Genomic DNA, 8302 nt, shown 5'->3' on the forward strand with positions numbered 1-8302 from the left:
AGGGATCCTGCTCCTCTACTCTGGCCTTCTCATTCTGCTGGTTTTTTTCTTTGTTAGTCCATCCTAAGGAGATTTCTACCGATCTGAAACATTTCAGATTCACCTAAATCCCAGTTTTGTTACCTCTCTTATCCAATTTTATGGGAAAACCTTATGAAAACTAAAAATAACCAAATAAAATAAGCATTATATCTTTTTCTCATCCTCACAGAAGACACCATCACAGATCAGTGTAATAGACTTCTGAATTTCTTCAGATGTACTGTTTCTCATAAAAGAAATTATTAAGTCCTTAGGGAGGCTAAAAATTCAAAATGTAAGGAAGAAAGTTGAGTGGTTGATTTTAAACCTCACAGTTAATTCTTTCCGGTTAGGTACAGTAATTTTAAAAAATAGGCCAGTGATTTAAGTTTGCCCAAAGAAGCTGTAATTCTTTATCCTTTTGACTGGGAAGATGTCACAGGCAAAGAATTGTGTTCCACAAATCAAAGTGGTTGGTTGGGGTTGCCATCCCTTAATAGCCCAATTATTTCCAGCATCTACACAAGGTTGTCAAGACTTTATATCTTTTGCTGCTACTTCTGTTGCCATGTTACCCAACAGATCTAGGACTGATTTGCACAACCTCCTTGCCTATAGAATGGAAAAATTATCAATGTGTTTCAGTCTGACCTTGTAAACAGCTGTAAATGAAGAAAATCTCTTGGAAAGTGACAAGAAAAGTGGAATTATAAGTATACCACAGAGGTAACTGTAGGTGTTCCTCTGTTTCTTTATGGAGTTAATACACAGAAATTTTGCTTTATTTTGCTTTGAAGAGGAGGAATGTTGAAAAGTGCCGTCAGCATCTGCTAACTATAAACTAATTACTCCATGACAATGTCAGATTGCCCCTTCCAAATAATCTGAACCTTTTGTATTTGTGGTAGCCAACAGAATTGCTTGCACTTTTGTAATAGCACAGGAGCATGTAATTAGTCTGACTTCACAGAAGTCTATTTTGTGCTACAGCAGAATTTCCTATTTAAGTCATACTCAGGAAGGAAGAAGTGAGAACTGAAGACTGCCATGCCAACAGGTTTGCTCACTCTTACAGTCAGAAAAATCCAACTCATCCAGAATAAATTTAGTGCTTTGCTTCAGTACTTTTGGAAATGGTGATTAAGATTTCATGTTATAATCTGGAGCAAGGTGATTAATGGTCCCTCAAAAATCCACACAAGGTCTCAGCTGTAACTTGCTGTTTTCACCACTGTTGGAGACAATAAAGGAAGAAAGGGTGTGAAACAAAGTGATAGGGATTTGTGGCTTTGGGGCTAGAAAAGCTGTGGCTTATAAGGCTAAGTAGCTTAATGTTGGGCATACAGACATCTCAATCACACCAAGGGTGGCTGTCACAAAACAGCTTGTCAGGCTTCATCTGGAGAGGTTTACAATGCATCCTGTAATGGAGTGTGATTATTGCTGCCACAAGCACCAGCCGAGAAGTCAGAAAATAAACATAGTCTAGCATCTGACACAAAGTCTGTGGTTTTAATTACCTTAGTTAAAGGAATGGAAGTGTTGGTTGTTCCGAAAAGGTTTTTAGACATACAGAAAAATCCTCACATAAATATCACTTTTATAATTTAATGTTTTCAACCTGTTTAAAGTAATAAAATTGTACATGATTGTCAGCATCAAATGCTTGTTAAGTTTACAAACATGATTCCGACTCAACTTTCCTAGGTTTATTTTATTCTGAACAGCAGACTATGTATCATATACATTGTTGTTAGCTCCTGTTGGCCAGTTAATGCATAGTTGGGAGCAAAATCATTATTATAGAACTTATTTTTTAATTCCAAAAGCTTGTCCTCCTTCTGGTAACCAGCCAGTTCAAAGGGTCAGCAAGATCATGTTTTGTACATTGAGGACTGCATGAACACACAGCCATCAGGATCCACCTTGGTGTACTAGTTCATCTAATATTTAGAAATACATTTCCCTTTGTTTCAAACATAGTTTTCTACCTGGTGTGAGACATTCTTGGCAGTGGGAAATAGAAGAAAATATTTTTGTATAAATGCATTTTGGTTTGGATGATGGTGTTTTCCATCCATGCATGCTGATGTACAAAAACTCTTACAAGGAGCTGTGAAGTAGTAGAAATAAATGGGGATGAATACTGATCCTGTTAAATCTTGACTGGCCAACGGAGGACATTTCCTCTCAAATCCTATTTAGGGTTAAAAGGATTGATCCCTTTGCATCTACTTGGCTTTGTAATTGTGTCCTTACCTACTATGATATTTAATTAAACATTAAAATATATTTAAATAGATTTTGTGTGAAAAGGTTCTTTTGTGAACCTTTGTGTTTTCTTCTTAAATGTGAATGGTGCCACTTGCAAAATTGAAGGTTCAAATAGTAAACTGGAACAATTTTTGTGTGTGAAAACTGGCACAACCAGGCCATGGTCCTGAATGTGCCTTAGGAAAGCACTACAATATAAATATAATAGTTTAATATCCTAAGCAAATTACTTCCCCTACAATAGAATTGTCTTGGTTTGAAAAGATAGGTGTCTGCTAAGGAAGGCAGGAGGCCCCCTTGAAATGGAAACAATGTAAACACACACACACACCCCTCCCCAAATTATTATGATTTTGAAATCAAGGGGCTCTCAGGCAAAGATATGGGAATAGTAATAGCAGTTCTTTATTAGGAAAATTAAAATAAAAATGCAGTAGTACAAAAAAATCCACTGACAGAGTCAGAATACAACCTGACACCCTGTTGTTCAGGGTGTTGGTAGCAGTCCAATTAAATGGTGGCTGCAGTCCTCCTGGACAGATGTGGTTCTGTTGAAGCAGTGATCCTGTAGAAGGGTGTAGTTTTTCTCTGAAGGTCCAGTGGTGGTGTAGAAGGGTCTGGTCTCTCCTCTGGGATGCAGTGGAGAAAGGCTTCCTGTGATGTTCCAAGTCTCAGATTATATCCAGGCAGGAATGCTTGGCTCCTCCCCCTGGGTGGAGTATCTCACAGTGGGATGATGTAATTTTATCAGTCATGCAGTGAGACTCAATGGCCCATTAACAGCAAATATCCCCCTGGAGGGAGGATGGATCATGGAAGAGATAAAGAACACTGCCCTCCCTGGTTTCAACAGATGGTAACAGAGTACCTACTTTTTTTTTTTTTACCTACATCTTGCATTGCAGCCTTAGATAAGAATGTGCTGTATTTATTTTCCCAAATTCACTAACAGAGTTCAAATGAAATATTTTGCTGCAGTCAAAAACTGAAAACACAAATTAGTGCTCACTGATGTAAATTTTTCTTTCCTTAACTATGGCTACATGTTGTTAAAGCTGATGTCGTGTTAAACATTCAGAGCTGATGAACCCTAATATATAGAACTAAAACATCTACTTCAAGGACACAAGCATAATTAATACACCCCTGTCAAGAACTGGAAACCCAAGAATTGAGTTTGGCCTTACTTGTTATCAGTGAAAGCACAGAAACTTCTACCCACTATTTCTTGTGGGCAAAGAGTTTAGACCCAAAATTCCTCAGTTCCTGATAAATACCTTGCTGACCCTAAATGAGTGTAAATTTTTTGTTTCATATTGTGTCATGGACAGCTTCTAGTATTGTTAAAACACATACACCAAAATGATAAAAACTTTCTAGTGTACTTCTTTCTTTTTTTTTTTTTTCTTTAAAGAGATTGTTGGTCTTGTTTGTTTATTTTATCTTTAAGCCTTGAAGTTTTAATTTTCTAATTCAAAATTGCCTGACTAATTAACCTGTTGTGGCTTTGTGGCTCCATTGAAGCTATATCTCTTGTCCCATTGGACTCATTTAAGCAGAGTGCCTTCAGTTCCACTGGGTTTAAAAATGTGTATCATCCAGCAGCTGAATTTACATGTTCTGAAGAAGTAGTATGTATTTTTGGGGCTGTAAGGAAAAGGGATATCTCAGGGAGTTACTCCTTGTGGCTCTGAGTACCGTGCCAAATAAGTCATTATTGTCTTATTCTGCAATGATAAGAGAGCAAGCAAGCTCTATCCTTGCATCTGAACAGCAAGCTAAATTAGGATCATGCATGATATCCTCCAGTGGTCTGCTTCTGTCTCCTTCATTTTTCCTCTTGGAAGCCATTTCCAGTGTGACTCACAGGTTCATGCACCATACAAGGGTGACACATGAGTACTCTGCTGGCTGAGTTATCACTAAGCACATCTGCTAAATGATGAGGTACAAATGCCAGTCTAAAAATGCCCCTCATATGATTACATGAAAAGAAACAGTGAAAATAAGAGCCTGAGGCACTGAAGAGGTGACATGAGTAATAGACAGAGAAATCAACTTTGCACACTCCTATTTAACGTAATTCCTCTGATAAAAGACCCTGGCTCCAGGACAAATTATGCAGCATTAAAATGAGGAGGAGGGATCTTCTACTCTCAGCAGTTAACCCAGGAATCAGAGAACACATTTTACCTTGCTCCAGTTGGTATGTGGCAAAGTCAAGTCCAGGCATTTTTCCATTTTCTCATCCAAGCTTTTTACCTCAGAACTTTGGAGAGGACAGAAAGTCTTGTTGGACCAAGTTCAGTCTGTCCTTATGATACCTGCCAGACACACAGCTCTGCTTGTGGTTATCTCATCTGAAGTTCAGCTGACAAGGCATGGCATAACTGCAGTGACATTTAGGTCCACCTTGGCAAAGATGGTTTTGGTGCAAACAGCACCCATTCTTAATAACACAGATTGAAAGGATTCTGCCCTGGCTCTCAAATCTACTTTAGCTCAGACTGACTTAATCTTTCCCCACCTCATCACTAGATTTTAAATGGCTTTTAAAAATAAATTAGAAGATATTTGTGCATTTCAGGTAAAAAACATCATGATTATTAGTATAACTTCAGTAATTAAAACTCATATAAAATGCATTGAGATATACTTACACAGAAGAGAATAAACTTTTTTGTGGTCCACCAAAACTTTGGTTTCATCTAAGAATAGACTTTCAGTTATTCTAAATGACCTTCTGAAATGAAAGGTGATTTGTTAAGAGTCATTTTGGCCTTGATCACGTGTGTGGAGTTCTTCTCAGTACCTTTACCATTGTGTCTTAAGTTCCTCTCTGAACTAGGTAAAGGTCTTGCCTCCTATTAAAATTTTAGTCCCATGGTAAAAGTTGAATGTTGATGGATTATTTATTTCAGCCTGTGGCGGCCTATTTCCTCTTTCATTTTTTTAAGGCTACAACATCTGTTGTGACTTGCATGAACCAGCTGACCCAGGCATTCCTGCTGAAGTCCTGGTGATTATGGCTGGTCTTCCAAAAGCATTTTCACATTCTTTCCTTGATAACTGGCATCCTCCAAGTTATTGCCTAGCATAACATCCTAATTTCATCTTTTTCATAAAATGTATTTTTCTTAATAGTGGATTTAAACAAAATACCTTACACATCAAAAGTACTTCTTTTTCATTTGGAGTGGGCAAGAGAAGATCACAAGACTTTGCTGTGTCTCCAGCTAGGAGATTCAGAGGCACAACTGTAGCTGGTTCCTGGCATCTCAGCACAGGGCTGTCAGCTGAAGATGCTGGTACCCTTCTGCATGCAAACCACAATGCCTGTGGGACGTTGCATGGAGTTCATCACACAAATGAACACATACAGATAATCTTACAGAAGGAAAACCTGCTTAAAAATAAAGTTCTTCAATGTACAGTATGCCGTTTTTTAACCAGCTTCCTAAAATAAGGCCATGGATTATTCTCATGAGAACGCACAAACCAAATCACAAGTACTTCTTGGCAGCAAGGAGAGACAAAACAAGTGCATCATCTCTGGTATAATCTGTATTATGCCATTTCAACTGTGGTGAAATTCAGTCTCTTTTTTTACTGAATGTTAACCAATGTGAACTAGCTCTAAAAATGCTTAAATCTTTAAATAAATGAGCTGCAGATTTAAATCCTATGTCGACAATTAGTTTTGTTAAAGATTTAACACTGGGGTATTTAATCTTCATTTAGTAAAGTTCCAAGTTAAGTTAAATGAAAAGGAAAAAATATAAAACCTTATTCATGCTACTTTAAAGAAAGCATAGGCTTTATAGTTAACATAAGTTCACATGGGCAAGGTTTTATGCATTCATAAAAGAGATTGCATTTGATCTGATTATATTGAATTAAAGATAAATTATAGTTAAACCTCTAGGGAGAAGAATGAGGATCATGGAGAGTTTTTTAAGTAGTTTTAATTAATTTTCTAAATATGTTTACTTTGCAGTTCATAGAAAATTGATATTCCTATACCTTCCCTCAGTGAAACAAGCCTTCCTCAAGCTGTGATAAGTGCTTCTCAACATTTCAGTCTGTTGGAAATTTTATACCTTTAATGGTATGCACCAATTCATCTTTTTCCTCATGATGCAGAGCAATCCAGAACTTACCCCTAAGGTAACAACATACAGTTAAGTGTTTTAGCTTGCTCCAAGGTAGATTCCCTGTGTGGCTTCCATGGAGGATGAAGGAACTTCTGAGTGCTGTCAGTTTTTTAGGATGCTCTCCTGGAAGCACAAAACCGGTTCATGTTCTTTAAGAGTAAGGAAAGTAGGTGGAATAAGAGATTCCCTTGGCTTAAATGTGAACTTTTGAGTCTGCTCAAAACCAAAAGAGCCATACCAGAGAAGGAAAACCCATGGAGAACTACAAGGGCATTGCCAGAGTGGGCAGATGCAGTTACAAAAGCAAAAGCTCAGCTCAAATTGAAATTGGTCAGAGAGGTCAAAAAACACAAGAAACGGTTCTTTAGGTATATAAAAAACAAACAGAAGGAAATACTGGCCCACTGTTAAGCAGCAGAGGTGAATTGGTCACCCATAATGCTGAAAAGGCAGAGATTCCCAATACATTCTTCACCTCTGTCTTCACCTTGGGACATATGTCATGGGAACAAAAATCCAGGTTTATACAAACACAGACACTGTCAGTGAAAGAAGAGCTTGTCTGTGAACTATCACAGGAGCCCGACCCCTACAAATTGATGGGTCCTGATGTTACACATCAAGGGTTTTAAGATGTCTGGCTGATGTAATTAAAAGGATGCTCTCCATTATCTTGGAGAAGTTGGGTACCAGGGGACATCCCAGAAGACTGGAAGAAGGCTAATGTCACCCCGTCTACAAGAAGGGCTTAAAGGAGGATCCAGGAAATTACAGGCATGTCAGTTTTACTCCACTCCCTGGGAAAGTTGGGGAACGAATTCTCCTGGGGGCTATCACAAGTCAAATGAAGCACATGATTGGCAAAAGCCAATAGGGATTCACCAAAGGCAAGTCATTCTTGACAAACCTGATCACCTTCTGACAACACAATGACCTGCTCAGCTGATGTGGGGTGAGCAACAGACATTGTCTCCAAGGCTTTTCTATATGTTTTCCCAGAGACCACCTAAAGTAATGGATGCATTAGGATCTAGACAAGTGGTCCATGCAGTGGATGGGGAACTGGCTACCCAGATACAGCCAGAGGATGGTGGTAAATAACTCCTTTTCATACTGGCAGCCTGTGACAAGTGGGGTCCCCCAGGGAGCAATACTGGGCCCACATCTGTTTAGTACCTTCATAAGTGATCTGGAGGATGAGATCAAGTGTATCCTGATGAAGTTTGCTGAAAATACCAAGCTGGGGGGGAAAGTAGGCACTTTGTGCCCAGGGGGAGCCACCCTGGAGGAAGACCTGGATAGGCTGGAAGAGTGGGCTGCCAAGAACTTTATGAAGTTCCAAAAGGACAAGAATTTGCACCTGAGAAAATACAATCCAGGAGTGCAGCACAGGTGGGGATCTGTCTGGCTGGGGACAAGCTCTGTGGCAAGGGACCTGAGGGTCCTGGTAGACAGCAAGCTCAGTATGAGTGACCAGGGTGCTGCTGCTGCAGCAAAGAAAGCCAAGAAAGGCTGGACCAGGGTCCCTTCAACCTGGTACTATGTGGTAGGCAGATCAAACTGAGATCTTATAACCTAATTACAGGTAGTAATTAGTCAGCCCTACATAACTGGATGCCATTCACTGTGGATGACTGGTCTGCTTTTTATAGAGCATACCTGAAATTATTCATCCTTATTAGAAATGTGGTTCAATAAACACCTTAAAATAAGTTGTAACAGAATGAAAAATTTCCAGCCAGAAAAAAATATGCACAGGAAGAAAATTTCACACCCAAAATGGCAAAGTATTTCAAATGTTTCTGTTAAAACACTAAAAAAGATCAACACAAAAGTTTAATGATGCAGTCTCA

Source organism: Parus major, chromosome 4, assembly GCF_001522545.3.
Source record: "Parus major isolate Abel chromosome 4, Parus_major1.1, whole genome shotgun sequence".
Lineage (NCBI taxonomy): Eukaryota > Metazoa > Chordata > Aves > Passeriformes > Paridae > Parus > Parus major.